This window comes from Neoarius graeffei, chromosome 1 (genome assembly GCF_027579695.1).
Source record: "Neoarius graeffei isolate fNeoGra1 chromosome 1, fNeoGra1.pri, whole genome shotgun sequence".
Lineage (NCBI taxonomy): Eukaryota > Metazoa > Chordata > Actinopteri > Siluriformes > Ariidae > Neoarius > Neoarius graeffei.
This window is the reverse complement of record NC_083569.1, coordinates 83,374,191-83,394,195: the sequence shown is the minus strand read 5'-3', so window position 1 is coordinate 83,394,195 and position 20,005 is coordinate 83,374,191. Positions and strand designations below refer to the sequence as shown.

The 20,005-nt window shown below is 44.8% G+C and overlaps 1 protein-coding gene across 1 annotated transcript in view; it reads left to right on the top strand.

Moving 5' to 3' along the window:
• Positions 1–6,402: 6,402 nt before the first annotated feature.
• The window catches only part of rin1b (Ras and Rab interactor 1b), a 54,903-nt gene continuing 41,300 nt past the window's right edge, over positions 6,403–20,005 (top strand). The window contains exon 1 of the mRNA XM_060925379.1: positions 6,403–6,560. The gene's annotated coding sequence lies outside the window, so the exon portion shown is untranslated. The remainder of the gene's footprint in view (positions 6,561–20,005) is intronic.

Here is a 20,005-nt window from a genome sequence, read left to right as displayed (position 1 = left end):
TGATCAGATACCTGAAGCACTGGGAGAAACTGACTACTTGTAACGGGGTCCTCTACAGAGTGTCTAAAGACCAGCTGTCCGGGAGGAAGAGGTTCCAGTTTATCGTTCCTGACTCATTCCGATCTGAGGTGCTGAAGGGTATCCACGACAACGCTGGCCATCAGGGGCAGTTTAGGAGCCTGAGCCTGGCTCGCCAGAGATTCTTTTGGCCCCATATAGACCAGGATGTGAAGGAGTACGTCCGCCAGTGCCCGAGGTGTGTCATCAGTAAGTCAGCTGATCCTGATGGAAGGGCACCTCTTGAGAGTATTAAGACCTCTGCACCTCTAGAAATAGTGTGCATTGACTTTTGGTCTGCAGAGGACTCTAACAACAAGTCTGTTGATGTACTGGTGGTCACAGACCACTTCACCAGGCTAGCACAAGCCTTTCCATGCCGAGATCAGTCAGCCAAACAAGTGGCAAAGCAACTCTGGGAAAAGTACTTCTGCATCTTTGGATTTCCGGAGAGAATCCACTCAGACCAGGGTGCTTCATTCGAGAGCCAACTGATCAGTGAACTGCTGAAGGTTGCCGGCGTACGAAAGTCTCGGACCACACCGTACCATCCAATGGGAAACGGTAGTGTGGAGCGCTTCAACAGGACACTGGGCAACATGATCCGTGCACTCTCGCCTGAGGCTAAGCAGAACTGGCCCCGACACCTTCAGACTCTCACTTTCATGTATAACTGTACAGTGCATGAGACCACAGGCTACGCCCCCTTCTTCCTCATGTATGGTAGAGTTCCACGCCTGCCTGTTGACATCCTTTTCAAGAATGTCCTGCGAGATCCAGAAATCAGTAGTTACGATCACTATGTAGTGTCCCTAACTAGAGATCTTCAAGAGGCTATGGCTATCGCTCAGGACCATGTCAATAAGGAGCAAAATCGCCAGGCTGAGCTTTACAACCGACGAGCAAAAGGGAAGCAGATTGCTGTTGGCGACAGAGTCCTGGTCTCAAACAAGCGAGAGAGAGGGAAACGAAAGACAGCTGACAGATGGGAGTCCACAATTTACACTGTCATAGACATCAACACCTCCACACACACCTATCAGATCCGGCATCCTGAGACAGGACAAGTGAGAGTTGTGCATCGCAACCTATTGATGCCTGTTAACTTCTTGCCTATTGAAGTGGATAGTGCCTCCAGTTGCACCTTCATGTCTTCCTGTGGGGTGGAGTCCAGTGAAGTGGATGGAGTGAAGTCTATTGTGGGAGACAACGCTGCTAGTAGCAGGACTCAAGAGTGGGTTGACAACCTGACAACAGTGAATGTGGATGGCCATTTAGAACACGGTCCACCTGAAGACGCCCCGAGTATGAGTGAGTCCAGGCATATAGGCAACCTACATACAGACACACACACAGAGCGGAGTTTCACACACAGTTGCTTACACACCTCTTCAACTGACACCCAGGACACACACACACTCACTGGAGTCCACACTGATGACACTTGCAGTGTGCTCCCCACCTCCCCTGAGCCTAGCACTGTACATACAGTTAGGACTCGTGTAGGACGGATAGTGAAACCAGTTAGCCGTCTGTTATATCAGATGTCCAAACAGGATGTTGTTAGTGATGTCAGTCAACTTCTTGAAAATTTCTCTCAGTCCATGTTCTAGTTCTTGCACTAACATTACAGCACACAGATACCCATATCTTTGTCCCTTTTATGTAACATCCCAATGGTATTGGTTTAGCAGAAGTGAGTCAACCCTGAAGTACTGAATTGTTGGATATGTGTTAAACATGGACTGTGTGGGGTGTAGACGGCACCCTGCCTCCGGAGGTTGGTAGTGAGATTGGCAATACTCTCCTTCCATCTCATCCTTTACAGGATACTTTTGAGTCGGATTATTTGTGTGACCATGTTATTTTTCTTTTCTCGTGATATTTAATATTTTAGCAAAATTCAGTGGGGGTGGGTGTAACAGAGTTGGAAATGTCCTTGGTGAATTTCACTAAAAATATTTGGTTCTTGTGATTTATACGAGTTTGGAGCCACCTGGTGGTGTATTCTTGCAGCTGCAGTGGGTTGGGTTTTTGCACACAATGCTTACTCCAGCTAGAAAGAGTTGTCTACGCTGGAGGTAAGTTCAGTGGTATAATGCTCCGTGTATATCCATAATTGTAATATTATAAATGTGTGCATACTAAGGTTTGCAATTAAAAATGTTGTTTTGAGTAATACTGCTACACGGTCATGGAGTTGCAAACGATTGTGCATTAATATTGTAATGTTATTTTGGAATGATCATTTCTGACCACGTTATGAACTTGCTAGTCGGTTCGCTGCTAGTCAGAGCACACTTGTATTCTTTGTTGTTGACCGTGGACAGTAAGCTAACTATCTCAATCATTCCGTGTAGGTTACAGATCTACAAATGTACAGCAGCTGCATTGTATTATTTTCTGTTTCACCAGGTAGGCGTTGTCATTACTTTTATGTCTCAGAAACGTAATTGAAATGCAGAAAACTGAGGTGTATTTTGTCTCGTTGCTTGTCTGATTCAATTCTCCCTGTAACTTTAAGGAATCAAATATTAAGTACTGTTGATGTTTAGTGTGGATCATTTCAAAGTAGTTCTTGTCCTGTTCATTTACCCAACAATGGAATGTTGTAATGGAATGTCCCGCTGTTTAATGAGGGAATGTTATCGTAGAATGTTTGCACTTGTTGCGTGTGTAAAAAGAAAATGGCTCCGTGTCTCACTTTGATAATTCTTAAAGTTAATCACTATACGATCACAAGCCAGCTGGAAAGAGTTGTCTACGCTGGAGGTTACAGATCTACAAATGTACAGCAGCTGCATTGTATTATTTTCTGTTTCACCAGAATAAAAGTGAGTTGGAGCCAGTCCTTGTCCGTCCTTCCTTGCCTTCGACCTGCCGCTGAACGCGGTCTGTTACACTCACATGCCTACACACGCCCCGCGAGCACGCTGGGATCTGTAAACACCGTAAACCCGGAAGAAGGAGAATTACGAATTACGAGAATTATGAAGCCTTATGCGCCTCGCCTCATCTATACGCTCTTGCCAGTATCTGTTGTCGGTGACAACAAGCCACAGAACCAAGACCAGCAACACTAACGACTCCATGTCCTCCATGTTTATTGTTTACTATCCGGGTCGTGAGACTACCGCTTAAAAGATCACTGATGTCACTGTTTGCGCTGCTTAACGACATCACGTGACGTCCACCCACTTTCACTAACTCCACCCAATGTGTCCACCCACTTCCAGCCAGCACGGTTCATCGCGGCTGTAGTCGAAATGCAACTCCAACAGCCCCACTCAGCTCGACTCAGCACGGCACGGTTTGTAGTGGAAAAGCGGCATTAGACTTTCACACGCTTAATTTTGCACCAAACCACAGTAGCCTTCATTATGTTTTCTTTTTTAATCTGAAAAGTGCTCTCTTATGTAATATGCTGCTCAGATACATTTTTCCCCTGTAAAATGTAATTTTGTGCTGGAAAACGAACGTTTGGACTCTAAAATGTTTTTGTACCGACTCGATAATTTAGAAGTCATAAAATAGAAATCTATAACAAAGTTTGTCTCATCTCATCTCATTATCTCTAGCCGCTTTATCCTTCTACAGGGTCGCAGGCAAGCTGGAGCCTATCCCAGCTGACTACGGGCGAAAGGCGGGGTACACCCTGGACAAGTCGCCAGGTCATCACAGGGGTGACACATAGGTGGGGTTTACATTAGACCGTATCAGCGGATCATCAGATTAACGTTTTTAAAACGATTAGCGTGCACACAGCAACGCTAATACACGATTCGCGTGCACACAGCAACGCCAATACATGGATACGCTCGGCTCCGCAGGCATCCTGCGCTCCAAATCACTCCGCCATGAACAGCAAGTGCCCTCTGGAGGGTGCGCACTCCGGCCCTGCGCAGCTCACAGAGCGCGCGAGTGAAGCGCACGAGCAGTGATTCGGGACTGAGCCGCTGTGTGTGTGATCCCAGTGCATGTCGGGCATGCGCGTCACTTACTTGCAAGTGGAAGGATGGCAAGCCTAAAGACAATCATAACTACACAATGGGCAGTACTTGCATCAGTATTTGCAGTATTTTCATACTTTTATACTCTTTAATGAAAGGTGATACAAGGCAGAAGTCCGCGCCATTTTTCAGCAGTCGCGTCACATGACCAACGCCAGCGAATCAGGAAGGTGGATGTCACAGTGACGTTGTCCAATGACAACGCCAGCTAGAGCTCAGCACAGCGTATCCGCGTATTCTCAATGTTTACACAGCACCGGACCAGGCACGATCTGGATTGAATACGTGGACCCTGGCGGATTCCCGTTTCCCGGTGTTTCCAGGCATTTTAATGTAAACGGACAGTGCATCCGCGAAGAAAACGAGACAGATACGGTCTAATGTAAACTTGGCCATAGACACAGACAACCATTCACACTCACATTCACACCTACGGTCAACTTAGAGTCACCAGTTAACCTGACCTGCATGTCTTTGGACTGTGGGGGAAACCGGAGCACCCGGAGGAAACTCACGCGGACACGGGGAGAACATGCAAACTCCACACAGAAAGGCCCTCGCCGGCCACGGGGCTCGAACCCAGACCTTCTTGCTGTGAGGCGAAAGCACTAACCACTACACCACCGTGCCACCCAGATATAAATTGCTAATAAACTATAAAAATAAACAAATTATGTATCAATTTAAAAAAAAGTGTCTAATGTCCTAAATAAAATAGATAACCGACTATAGTGGCCGGTACATAGGTAGCTTTTCAAAATATAAAATATAAAGTCGACTCTTAAATACACTACCGTTCAAAAGTTTGGGGTCACCCAGACAATTTTGTGTTTTCCATGAAAAGTCACACTTTTATTTACCACCATAAGTTGTAAAATGAATAGAAAATATAGTCAAGACATTTTTCTGGCCATTTTGAGCATTTAATCGACCCCACAAATGTGATGCTCCAGAAACTCAATCTGCTCAAAGGAAGGTCAGTTTTATAGCTTCTCTAAAGAGCTCAACTGTTTTCAGCTGTGCTAACATGATTGTACAAGGGTTTTCTAATCATCCATTAGTCTTCTGAGGCAATGAGCAAACACATTGTACCATTAGAACACTGGAGTGATAGTTGCTGGAAATGGGCCTCTATACACCTATGGAGATATTGCACCAAAAACCAGACATTTGCAGCTAGAATAGTCATTTACCACATTAGCAATGTATAGAGTGCATTTCTGATTAGTTTAAAGTGATCTTCATTGAAAAGAACAGTGCTTTTCTTTCAAAAATAAGGAAATTTCAAAGTGACCCCAAACTTTTGAACGGTAGTGTACAGTTAGACTGGGTGCATTCTTAATGTTTGAAGAAAGGCTGTTCCATAGTTTAACAGTTCCTGGAAAATAGAATTCCTGAAAATAGTTCTGTTTATGACTGGAAAGAGGATGGTATTAGCAACATCAAAGTTCCGGGTGGAATAACAAGATGTAGCAGAAATTAGTAAACTGGAAAAATTTGCAGTAGTAATGCCAGACTGAATCTTATAAAACAGTAAGTCACTAATCTCACGCTTATGTTCCAACGGTAAAAGTTTCAGAGATTTAAGTCTTTCTGTGTAACAGACATCAAAAGGAGGGTAATTTAGTAGTGTGTGTGTGTGTGTGTGTGTGTGTAAATGCATCAAAATCAAAATTCTGTCCTTGATTTATTTCTCATTAATTTATTCAAACATATATTTATTTTGTAAAATAAATATATATTTTTTAAAACCCAGTAAACCAGCCTATCTATAATTTTGTTCTTAAGGATTGATTGATTGATTGATTGATTGATTGATTTAGTTTGTTTGTATGTCCTTTTTTATTTGGCGCTGTCCTTTTTTTCTGATCTAATTTTGGGATGTAAGCTCTTAAATAATCGCTTGTAGGCTGTGCTCTTTCCTGTCTCTAATCGATGACTGTCGGATCACACGCTCTCCAATTACGCACTTCAGGTTCAGAACGGAGGTGTTGGCTTTGTGTGGTCATTTACACACTTTCACATGCCTGCCCATATTAAAGTCTGCTGTCGTAACTTTCGACCCTTGCTTTGGATCGGCAGCGATGCTCCAGCCCTGACTCTATCGATTCACTCAACACAATAACCATTCTCAGTGTTTAAATTCCACTTTGGGGCTTAAATAGTCGCTGCATCTACTGCGCATGCGCACAGAGACAGCCGGCGCCCGTGACTGTCTCGACGTTGGGCGGAAAGTTGCGTGTGTGTGTGTGCGTGTGCGCGCGTTTAAAATAAGCGAGTAACAGGGAGAAGCGGGTGTGAGGAGTTCAGTGGGCGAATCACCGACTGAATCATATCAGCAAAAATGAATTCTGGGACTCATGTCTTTCTAATGACATTAAATCAGAATAAGCAGAAGATGTGATCTGATGATAGGCGGCGGTCCGAGCTGCACTGAGCCACTGATGCCATGCTGAACTTCAGAAGAGGAGCAGCTGAGAAATAAAGAGAAAGGTAAAAGTGCGTCACTCTCTGTTCCTTTTTAACAGCCTAATATTCAAAACTGAAAAGTCAACTCAAAGGTAACTTTGATTCTCTCTTCTGTTTCTCCTGTCATATATTATTACAATTATAACAACTCAGTAATGTGTTTTTTTCCCATAAAATCTATGTAATATGTTGATAAATGTGACTTTTTTTATTTAATTTTTTTTTTCGAGCACATGAATATATACACTACTTTGTAAGGTTTGCATCTCAGTATCCAGCCCTTTGTGATCCAGCACTGTTCAGCAGTCTCTTTTCAGTGCCTTGCTTTTTATACACACACCACCTGCTTTGAGATAAGTGAGAGATGTATGTGTCTGAATATAGTTTCAAACTCCAGATGAAGGGTAGGATGATGTTCCTCCTCTTTCGTATGTTCTATAACCAAAGTTTCTCTCTCTTTTTTGTTATTTTGCCATTGGAAGTAAGTGCATGCTGCTGGATCTGTTTTTCTTGCCTCTCTTGTGATGGTGTTGAAGGACAGTCCTCTTAATCGTTCATGTATTATAAGGCTGTGACACGTTTCCAGAGCTATGTGAGTGCAGGTTTTGCTATATAGCCTGCTGCTCGGCACTCCAGTGAAGTAATGCCATCTTAGTGCTGAGTGTCTCTGTGGGGGTGGAAGTGTGAAGACTGGGCTTTGAAGGAAACAACATTCTCTCTCTCTCTCTCTCTCTGTCTCTCTCTCTCTCTTTCTGTCCTTTCCAGCTATCCTTCTCTTTCTCGTTCTCTTTTCTGTAACTCTTGTCACATTAAACATGCGTGCGCACACACACACCTGGTGCAACTTGTTCACATATGGAGCTGCACTGTTCACTGTCCTCTGACTCATGGATGGAACATACACTCACACCTGTTTGTCATTTGTCAGTGACGATGTCACTTGTTTGTTGACGTCATTATCATATTTGTTTGTATCCCTCTATTGCCTGTGGAGGCATTAATTAAATTGATGGTGAAAAATCATTCATATGGTTTCAATGATGTGATAAGGGTTTTGTTTTGCGTTTTTTTTTGTTTGTTTGTTTGTTTGTTTTTTCCAAAATCAACTTCAATCTCCTACCAGTAAAACCTATTTCCAAAACAGACAATTATTCACATATTTGTATATGGACATATGGTACTTTGCAGCACAAAGATGCACCTTGTTTACTACAAAAGCATGTCACTACTTGTGAAATTAAAATAATTTTTATGCAAGCTCTAATAGTTAAAGTGTTAAAACTAGCCTATAATATTTCTAATGCATTGGTGGTCTGATGCCAAAATTAGTTTCCTGTGAGTGGGTGTTCTGCTTGCACATGCCACCTGTGGCACCAAGCTCTCACCCTCTCTCAGAGCTGCCTCAGTGTATTTTATAATCATGTCATAGCTGTGGCAGTCCAACATATTAACCACACATCAACATTAACACTCACTTATAAACATATCCACACACATACAATATCAGTATAATGATGTATTGAGTATTCTTGGAATCAGTCACACCATTTTAAGTTTGCCACATTAATATCCACTTTATTTTATTTTTTTTAAATATATTTTAAATAACTATGTTTTATAGAAGCTATTGTATTATGTTGATAAGGGTGTGGTTTTCGAAGTGATTGACTGTATGTCTTGCATAATGGATATACAGGCACCTGACTTAATAATGCTGTGCTTCACAAGTTGGCCGGCTTTTTTTTTGTTGTTTATCAGTCATTACAGTGGTCACACCCTACATAAAGAAGGGATTTGAAGACCCATGCATATAGCTATACCCCCTGCTATTTTTATTGCTCACAATCTAGGCTTTGGTTCCAACAGTCTCAACTGCTGAGCCTCTGGCTCAACTGTCTCTGCTGAGCATACTTCAGACAAAATTGTGTGTACTGCTCAGTGACCTGTGCAGTGCAAACTTGGCCCACAATTGTCTCTAACGTCCAAACAGTCTTTGCAGCAACAGTCTGATTCCAACAGTCTCTGCTAACTCTGGTTTCAGCAGACTCCCTTGCACAGACTCTGACTCTAGCAGACTCCCTTGCGCAGGCTCTGACTCCAGCGGTTTCTGCTGCGCAGGCTCTGACTCCAGCGGTCTCTGCTGCGCAGGCTCTGACTCCAGCGATTTATTCAGTGTATAGCTGACTTCAGCGGTCTCTCCTGCACAAACTGTTATTACAATGTTCTCACTTGCACAGGCGCTGGTTCCAGTGGTCTTTACTGTGCAGACACTGGCTCCAATGGTTTGTCTTTCACAGGCTCTGCCTCTAGTGGTTTGTCTTTCACAGGCTCTGCCTCTAGTGGTTCATCCTTTGCAGGCTCTGGCTCCAGTGGTCTCTCTTTTAGCAGACTCTGCCTCACGTGCTTTCTCCTGCTTAGACTCTGGCTCCAATGATCTCTCCTTTGTAGAATTTGGATCCAGCAGTCTTTCCTGTGCAGATTCAGATGCAAGTGGTCTCCCCTACATGTATTGTCACTCCAGCAGTCTCTCCTCTGCATAATCTAGGTCACATAGTCTCTTTTTCACAGATTCCGGCTCTAATGGTCTCTCCTACACAGACTCTGACACCAGCAGCCTCTCCTGCACACTATGACTCCAACAATCTCACCTTGATTCACCTGTTGCTAATGAGCAGACCTAGGCTCCAACAGACTTCACTTCCCAAGGCTCTGGTTCTCATCTCATCGCATTATCTCTAGCCGCTTTATCCTGTTCTACAGGGTCGCAGGCAAGCTGGAGCCTATCCCAGCTGACTACGGGTGAAAGGTGGGGTACACCCTGGACAAGTCACCAGGTCATCACAGGGCTGACACACAGACACAGACAACCATTCGCACTCACACCTACGGTCAATTTAGAGTCACCAGTTAACCTAACCTGCATGTCTTTGGACTATGGGGGGAAACCGGAGCACCCGGAGGAAACCCACGCGGACATGGGGAGAACATGCAAACTCCACACAGAAAGGCCCTCGTCGGCCACGGGGCTCAAACCCGGACCTTCTTGCTGTGAGGCGACAGCGCTAACCACTACACCACCGTGCCGCCCAGACTCTGCTTCCAACACTAAATACAAAAAGCAAGATGCCAATTTTCAATTTGGGAAACTTTTTGCCCAATTTTGGCAAAATGGGAGTCAGTGAAGCCATGCTGCCTATCATTTATGGAGTCTATGGTGTGTGCGTGAAGGACACTACAGAAACAGTGGGCACTGTTATAACAAATCTGATACATTACATTATAGGCATTTAGCAGATGCTTTTATTCAGAGCGACATACAACATACCCAGAGCAGCCTGGGGAGCAGTTGGGGGTTAGGTGTCTTGCTCAAGGGCACTTCAGCCATTCCTACTGGTCCAGGGAATTGAACTTTTGATCCCAAAGCTGCTTCTCTAACCATTAGGTCATGGCTTCCCCGTGATAGAATTGTACATCCAGCTACAATAATTTGTTTCTCCACATTATCTCATCTCATCTCATTATCTCTAGCCACTTTATCCTTCTACAGGGTCGCAGGCAAGCTGGAGCCTATCCCAGCTGACTATGGGCGAAAGGCGGGGTACACCCTGGACAAGTTGCCAGGTCATCACAGGGCTGACACATAGACACAGACAACCATTCACACTCACATTCACACCTACGGTCAATTTAGAGTCACCAGTTAACCTAACCTGCATGTCTTTGGACTGTGGGGGAAACCGGAGCACCCGGAGGAAACCCACGCGGACACGGGGAGAACATGCAAACTCCGCACAGAAAGGCCCTCGCCAGCCCCGGGGCTCGAACCCAGGACCTTCTTGCTGTGAGGCGACAGCGCTAACCACTACACCACCGTGCCGCCCTTCTCCACATTAATAAATTAAATAAACTCTAATGATTGACCTTCACAGTTACGTTAATATCAGGATTATTTTTTTAACTCTTGCATACAGTTAAATTTGGGTGGAAAAATGTTTTGTAGGAATAGTGCCCCAATTAGCCAAGATAAAACAGCAAAAATAAAAACTGGGTGGATCAGGGTTCTGCTTGAGGTAGATTTACTTATTGGTGGAGTAGGATGGAGTTTATTATGGTGTGCCAGGATGTAAAGTGAGTTTTGCCAAGGGAGCTGAGTTAGCGGAGTTCTTGAAGGTCTCAACTTTTACAGTTTTGCTTGGCAGTCTGGAGAGACAGAAAGTCTAGCAGAGTTTTGATACTCCAAAACCTGTCAAACTGCCAGAATACTTTGTGCATTTATATGATCATGTTAAATTGCATTGATTGTACAGGATATTCTTCAGCATTTGACTTTTTGAGTAATTTATTGGATAGTTTAGCAAAAATTAATTACCCATAAAGATGTGGGCATAGAATTGGTCCTTAGGTAGCTGTTCAGAAACATATATTTCCATTTTCCAGCCTGCCAAAAGTGGCATTGCTGTATTGCTTTTATTCTTAATATTCGATTTCACAGCGAGGGGATTTCACTCTTTCTCTCTTCCTGTTTTCTGATGGTCCTTTGGAGCTTTTATTTAATATTCCCACTGCCTACTTCTCTCTCTATCTCTCTCTCTCTCCTTTCCAGGCCTTTCCTGTGCCTTGCCTTTTATGTAATTTTCAGTTTAACCTGAAAAAGTCAGTCTCCCCCGACTCTCTTCTCTCTGACTCTCTCTTTCACTCCTGATGCTTGTGAGCAGACATTTTGAACTGACACTTGATTCTTTGCAGATTTTCCTTATGCCACTGTTTTTGTGTGACTGATCACTTCTGCTTTCTCTTAGCTATAGCTTAGGCCTTGTGTGCACTTTGATCAATAGCTCTGGATAATGATTTAGATTCAACGATGATTTATATGGATATCTCTCTCTCTCGCTTCTCGGTTCTTGGTTTTAACTCCCGCTGCTGTATTGCATAACTGAGTGTGTAGGCTGTTAGCTGCTCAGGATTTTATATAAGGAGAGCCTACTCTGTAAATGAACAACCCTGCTCAGTTCTTCTGTCTCTCTAACTCTTTCTAACGCGCTCTTCCTCTTCCATGATCTCTAATAATATACCGGTCATTGTAGGTCATGCTAAAAGTGCAGGCCTTTCTCTGCTGACGCCTGCTGGTGTTTGCGTGTTACAAACTATTTTAGTACTATGTGCTTGTGTTTTGTTAGAATGTGGCGGTTGTTTGCCTCTGATTTGTGTTGGTGATTTTGTGGGTGTGTTTGTCTGTTGGGAGTAATCCATAACTCGTATAGATTTGAGGTCACATACGTAGGTACAGAAATTGCACAGTGAAAATGAGGGCTTGGGCATTTTGGGTTGGGCTGGGATTTGGTAAGTATTACAGTGGGGTATTTGTCATGCTATATACACATAAAGGTTTTAATTACGAAGCATTAAATTGGGCATCTAATACACAAAGTAGATCAGAATCAGCGATAGAGATCAATTCAACTCCAGAATTATTGATACCCTTACAAACAATGGGCAAAATTATGGAACTTAAATAACTGGGGCTATCTGTCTCTCTCTGTTTTAGCCCTACAATAGACTGCTGACTCTCGCTCAATGGGTTTGACTCCAGCTCATCCCCAACCCGCAGTGGATAAGTGGTATAGAAAATGAACAAATGAAGGAAGGAAGGCAGTAACTGGAATAACTAACCATTTATCATCACTTAAGACCTTATTTTTATTTTTTTTCTCAAAAGCATATAATGTTCATATGCATATGATCCTGCACATACGATATGTTTTTAAAAAATTCCATCAAGAAACTGTATTGTTGCCTTTAATTAAGCTTAACATTTCAAATATAAAATCCATCTTGAGGAAAACCAAAGAGGTTTCAACACAAAAGAGAAGGAAGGTTTATCTGTACAAGAAGGCCATGGTATCAGAATTGCACAGTTTAGTTAGATTGATGGGGTTGTCAAGATCTATAATCAATTATTTTTAACCTCTAATAACAGTAAGTTGTCTGGGAGAGTTGCCTGAAAGAAGCCATTACTGAAAGCAACTCATTAAAAAATGCAATTTCTGAACTTTCATGATGTCAGTAATAGCACTGAAAACCTGAGTTTGGAGCAGCTGCCAAACATGGCCACTCCAGACTACACTTCCCATGATACACAGCACCCCCCGTCACCATAGTTCTAACTACATCACTTGTCTCCAATTATCCTGCAATCACCTTCCCTCCATAAGCTCAGCAGTCACAAAAACACCTCGCAAACTATCGTTCTGTGTCCCGTACCTGACTATACCGAGCCATTTGTTTTCCTGACTGACTTCCTGTTAAAGACCACTGTTTTCATTAGTTTTTGACCTCATTTCCTTGTCTCTCCTGCATTGCCCTATTTACTAATTGATCAACCTCTGCTTGATTTCCTGACTACGATTTCTACCTCACGATTTGGCTACAGCTGCAGTTTGCGCCACACCCATTCTCCCCTGCACCTGCATCTGTAAGTGCCTGCACTCTGACAGGATACTTCACCATCATGGATGCAGCAGAGGAGGCTAAGCAGACTGCAATCCATGCACAGGGGTGACTGTTAGGAGAACACCAGCAGATAAGTGATCTCAACACCAGGATGATGCAACTCACTGCTGTGGTGTCGCAGGCTGTCCTCACACACCCCTCCTCTCCTCCCGGTGGGTCACGAAATTCCTCTGCCAGAAAAGTTTTCTGGGGAAGCGTCCCATTGTAAAGGATTTCTTCAGTGTTCCTTGTGTTTTTCCTCTCTCCCGGGGACAATGGATGAGGACAAGATCTCCCAGTTTATCAGTCTGCTCACCAGTAAAGCCCTTCAGTGGGCAAGTGCAGTGTGGAAGCATGGGGGCGGACACACCACATTGTATGACCATTTTCTGGAGCTTTTCACAAGAGTGTTTGAACATGAGCCAGAGGGAATCAAAGTTGGAGAAAATTTGTTAACTAGCCATCAAGGAGAAAGGAGTGTAGCAGAGTATGCACCGGATTTCTGCACCTTAGCCACCGACAGTGACTGGAACGAGACAGCCCTGAAAGCCACCTTTTGCCAAGGTTTGCATTGGCCCTCATTCCAACTGTCTCCTACTCTCTCTCCTAACACTAACTCTGTGACCCCGAAGGAAGTCTCCCGCACCCAACTTCAGCAATCTGAAAGAAAGAGGGCCTCTGCTTTTATTGTGGAGTAGCAGGCCATCTGATCTCACAGTGTCCTACTTGACCCCCACGAGACCACCAGCCAAGCAGCACTGCTAATTCAACAAGCCCAGTGAGTTCTGACACGTCCAGTAACTCTCAGTCATTCCAAGTGCCAGTATTATTAAAGCTACCAGATTTGACCCATGTGCTCTCTGCTTTCATAGCCTTGGGGGTGGAGGGAAACTTCATAAACAACATGATTGTCCAAAAGTACCATCTGACCACCCACACACTTTTGAGACCCATCAAGCTCAAAGTCATCAATGGGGGACCCATAGGAGAGGGATTGGTCTCAATGCACACGACACCCCTCGAGATTCAAGTAGGAACAATTCACACAGAACATGTATCTCTTCTCATCACGCCTAACTCACATCACAACCTAATATTGGGTTACCCATGGCTCCAGCTTCATGATCCTCTAATTTCCTGGCAACAACATGATCATCTACAGTGGTCTCCTTTCTGTCTTCAGAACTGCATGAAACTTCCCCAACTCTCTCTCTCTCTCTTCTACTTCTGTGGAGGGCCCTCAGCTGGACTCCCTCAACAACATCCCGGCTTGTTACCTTGACCTCAAGGAGGTATTCAGCAAAGGGAGGGCCTGTGGTCTGCCTCCTCACCGTCTTAATGACTGCGCTATTGACCTCCCCCCAGTTACTACTCCTTCTTGAAATTGCATCTACCCTTTGTTCCTGACTGAAAAGCCAGCCATGGAAGAGTACGTACAAGAAGCCCTGCAATAGGGGTATATCAGATATTCTACGTCTCCAGCCTCAGCGGGGTTCTTCTTCATTGAGAAGAAAGGAGGAGGTCTCCGGCCATGCATAGATTATTGGGGCCTGAACTAAATCACAGTAAAGTACCCATATCCACTCCCACTGGTGCCTTCAGTCTCAGAACAACTCAGATCTGCCAAAGTATTCTCCAAACTTGACCTGCTCAGTGCTTATAACCTGGTCAGGATTTGTGAGGGTGACGAGTGGAAAACCACCTTTAGCACCACCACAGGCTACTTCGAATACCTCGTCATGCCTTATGGCCTTTCTTGTACTCCCAATGTCTTTCAGTGCCTCATGAACAATGTGCTCAGGGAAATGCTGGGGAGATTTGTTATTGCCTACATCAACAACATCCTGATTTACTTCCCAGATGAGAACACCCACCATGAGCACATCAGGTCAGTGCTTTCTCGTCTGCTCCAGAACCACCTGTACATTAAAGCAGAGAAGTGCAAGTTTCATGTCCACCAGATCTCATTCCTGGGCTACATCATCGGTTCAGAGGGGGTGAGGATGGACCAAGCCAAGGTCACCGCTGTGACATTATGGCCCACTCCTACGTCAATTAAGGAGTTGCAGCACTTTCTGGGGTTCACCAATTTCTACCGCCAATTCATCCACGAGTTCAGCACCATTGCAGCTCCTCTCACTGCTCTCCTGAAGAACGGACCTCGACACCTCCACTGGAATCCCTCAGCTGATCAAGCTTTCAACCAGTTAATGACTGTTTTCACCACAGCTCCCATACTGCAGCACCCAGACCCTTCCAAATCCCTCATTGTGGAGGTGGACGCATCTGAAACAGGGATAGGAGGAGTTCTGTCCCAGCGCCTTGGTGAATGACCCAAATTACAGACAACATGGTTAGCAGCCATAAACCCACAAAATTGGCCTGTACATGTACAAAGTATATTTGTAAAATACACTTACATTTGATACTTGTCTCACCAACCCGACGTGGAACTCCCTGGAGACTGCACAACTCAACACTGTTGTTTATCCTTGCAATGCAACTGAGAACACAGCGGTCGATGCCTCGCGCCAAATCCCAGGACATCAATGTCAGGAGTGTCCACTACTTCACACAATGTTATCCGAGTCACATCCACTCTGCAAAAATCTCCAGGTTGTTCGCACGTAAACAGGAAGGAAGACCAAGATGCACTTGGCGGAGCGACAATAATATTGCCCCGTGCTGCCACCTAGTGACCAAAACCAGGAATGACAAGTGAGGCTGCCACAGCCCACTTGCAGTCTACTTCACATTTTGCTTACACTTAAATAATTTTACACCCAAAAGAAAACAATAAAGAACATTCAAACAGCTTTGAGAGCTATATCACACCTATGTGGAAAATAACATCTAAACCAATTTACCACCCGGCTACATACTCCCCTGCAATAAGTCAACGTCCTCGGTGACTACGAAACATGAATGGACTCAAATGCTCCCTGCAATGCTTTCTCAAAAAGAGCAGTACCCAGGCTTGTCAAAACCTGGGAAACCATGTCTGTGCTGACTGAGACAGCATTACAGGCTGACCTTGGCAAGTGGAATGGGTTTGAATGAGACCCAGCAGTTTCTCGCTTGCTTTTTCTAACAGCAGGTTTAGGTGCACAGGCTTTAATTCTTGCTCCACAAGCATGGTCTGTTAATGCGTGCCTGTCCGTTTTTTGCAATGGGTAAGTCACTGTCACTGACATCTGGATACACATCATTATTTACACATTCTGTTTCTGTCATAATTTCTCATCTCTGCATGACCCTCCTCAGGTCCCTCACTGTCACGCTCATCTGCAGGTGTTGTCACTGGTAACTCAACTCTTTCAACAACAGTAGGCAGATTTGATGTTTGCAGAAGCTTTGGAGGGGGGACTTCCTCAACTACAACAAAATCAGGTTCAGATGGTTCTGGCACATCTTCAGCTACAGGCTGTGTGCTGGCATGTGACTTAGTTTTAGTTCTGGGTTTGGGAACCAGTGTTGCACAAAGTCGCAGTTCTGACCTATGAACCCTTTTAATGGGACCTCCCTCAAAAGGTTCAACTGTGTGTGTGTGGTACCCTGTATGTCAACTACCTTGTAGATGGTTGGACCCCACGCGTCTTGAATCTTATGTCTACCTAAGGGTCTGTGACGTAAGAAAACCAACTGCCCAATGGCTACAGGGGGACAATACACCTCCTCATTCTGCAGTGCAATCCTCTCAGCTGCCTTCTGCTCTGAATACTCTCTGGCTCTCTCATGTGCCTGTCTGAGTCTCTCCTGATGAACAGACAACCAGTCCTGTCTCCTGTCTGACATACACTCATGCCCTAATAACGCATCTACTGGGAGATGTGGCTGTACACCAAAAAGCAAATAATAGGGTGAGTATCCTGTGGTGGAATGAGGAGTGACATTGTAGGCATACACTAGTTCAGGAAGATGCTCTGGCCAACGCCTTTTTTTCTCTGGTGGGAGTGCCCTCAGCAAATCATGAAGTGTTCGATTATATCTTTCACACTAAGCATTTCCTTGTGGCCTGTAAGGAGTGGTTCATGTCTTTTTAACCCCATAGAGTTTGCACAGCTCTGCTATAACTTCACTTTCGAAATTTCTGCCTTGGTCTGAGTGCAGTCTCTCAGGGACCCCATATTTCATGAACCACTCCCTTAGCAAAACTTTAGCGGTAGTGTCAGCTTTCTGGTCTTTGGTAGAATATGCTTGCGTGAACTTTGTGAACACGTCAGTCACAACTAGGACATTTTCACGCCCGTCTGAAGCTGGCTCCAACACTGTAAAATCAACAGCTACAACCTCTAGAGGTCTGGAGGCCAGGAATGCTTGAACTGGAGCAGGGATTTTTGGCTGAGGCATCTTGGTCAAAATGCACCGCTCACAGTTTTTAACCCAGCTTTCAACATCGTCACATAACCCTACCCAGAAACATCTCTCTCTTAGCAGGTTTACAGTGCGCTCTATGCCCTGGTGTCCCATGTTGTTGTGCACATTCTCTAGGACTTGGTGCCTCAAACAACCAGGCACGAGTAACTGCCACACCTCACCATAACGGGGGTCTTTGATAACCCTGTACAGCAACCCTTCCCTCTCCTGTATACAGCGCCACTGTTTCAGCAGTCTTTTCACTGGGCTAGAGAGTGTTGCTCTCTCTCTGGGGCTTGGTTTTCTCCCCTGATCCCAAAATGACCTGAACACTTTTAAGGTGGGGTCACTGGTCTGAAAACCTATCAGCTCCTCTCTGCTATAACCTGGCAGTGTGGGAGTGTTGCCTTGCCTAGAACTTATCTCACCAGACCTCAACTCCACAGCCCGAATCTGTCTCAATTTGGAACACTCAAGACCTTTAGCAACAAGACCAGGGTCCAGAACGGTCCCTCGCCTAATCAGATTGCAAACAGCAATACAATTGTCAAAATCCAAATCAGGGTCTGTTTCAGGCTCCCCTGCAAACTCCTGTCTAGAGAGTGCATCCGCGGCAGCATTGCTACAACCAGGACGATACTTGACTTCAAAATCAAAAATAGACAGTTGCGCTACTCACCTCTGCTCTATAGCCCCTAACTTGGCTGTCTTTAGGTGGCAGAGGGGATTGTTGTCTGTCAGGACAACAAATTTTGAACCAAGTAAGTAACCCCTGAATTTTTCAGGAACTGCCCATTTTAAGGCAAGCAACTCTAACTTCATACTACTGTAATTCCAGTCATTTTTCTCAGCCTGGCGCAGTCTGCGACTAGCATATGCTATGACTTGTTTGGTGTCACCCTGCTGCTGACACAATACAGCACCTAAGCCATGCTGACTGGCATCGGTCTCGAGTATGAAGGGTTGTGTGAAGTCGGCAAAACCCAAAATGGGAGCAGAGGTAAGCTTTTCCTTTAGTTGTTCAAAAGAAAAGTCACACTCTGGTGTCCACAGAGCAGAAAACTGGTGACCTACTTTTCCTGTTTTCTTCACACCTGAACATTTGCTTGCCAAGTCATGCAGCGGCCCAGCAATCTGTGAGAAGCCTCACATAAACCTCCTGTAGTAACTACAGAAACCTAGGAATGACTGCAGCTCTTTGACAGTGGTTGGGACTTTCCAGTTCTTAACCGCAGAGACCTTGGAGGGGTCAGTGCCCACACCTTCTGCTGACACCTGATGCCCCAAAAACTTCACTGACTGCTGTAGAAAAGCACACTTCTGCAACTTCACTTTAAGGCCTGTCTCTGCCAGTCTCTTCAACACAGTCTCAAGTCTCTCCAAGTGCTGCTCAAACGTCTCTGAAAAAAACAAGATGTCATCTAGGTAGACCAGGAGTATCTGAAAAATGAGATCACTCATAGTGACTTGCATAAGTCTCTGGAATGTAGCAGGTCCACTGCAAACTCCAAAGGGCATTCTCACATATTCATATATAGGCCAAATGGTGTTGTGAACGCTGTCTTAGCCCTGTCCCTCTCGTGCATAGCTACCTGGTGGTACCCGCTCGCCAGATCTATGGTTGAGAAGAACTTTGCCCCTCTTAGTGCATCAAAGCTCTCATCAATCCTCGGGAGCGGGAATGCATCACGTCTTGTCTTTGAGTTGAGCTTCCGGTAATCAACACATAGCCTCAAACTCCCATCAGCCTTTCTCACCAACACTACCGGGGAAGCATAAGCACTGGAGCTTTCTTGAATGACCCCTTTTTTCAACAGCTTGCCAATATGTTCCTTGACCTCACTGTACTGTGTGGGTGGGATTCGTCTGTATGGCTGTGTTACAGGTGTGTCATCTGTAAGATGGATCTCATGTTGCACTTTGTTAGTGTAACCGAGATCTTCATCTTCTGTTGCAAACACAAAAGAGTACTTCCCCAACAACAAAGCTTGCTGTTCTGGGCTGCCACTTACATTGAGCTTGTCTAGGATAGACTGTACATCTGCAGATCTCTGAGTGTTGGTCGAGACTCACTTGTTCAGTATCTGCCGAGATTCTCTGAAACTGTACCTCATAAAGCTCATCACTTTCCACAGTGTCTACATGAGTCAAAATCCCTAGCCTAGTCCTTGACCTTAACCAGATATCTTCATCAGACAAGTTCATGACTCGGACTGGGAAAATGTGACTTTCAGATGAAACTAAGGTCGGCACAACAACCAAACCTCCAGGCAAAGGCGCACTCCCAGGCTCCAGCAGCAGTAAAGAGCCATCCTCACTCACAGTCCTAAGTCCCTTAGCCATGACGGTAGCAGCAGATGAGGCAGGCACATGAACTACGCCCTTACCAGCTACTCTAGCAAAGGAGAGCTTGTCTGTTACGTTTACAGCGTGAAGCTGATGAAAAGCCTCTCTCCAGTTTGAGTCAAGTTTATCCTGCAGTGTGGTGTCAAACTCAGTGTGTACTAGCTCTCTGCATTTCTTGACGATATTCATCCCTATGAGACCTGGAACAGCTAAAGTGTGTGAAGAATCTTTGACTATCAGGAAACCTCAATCAGGGATAGTCAGACCCATGGCTTCTA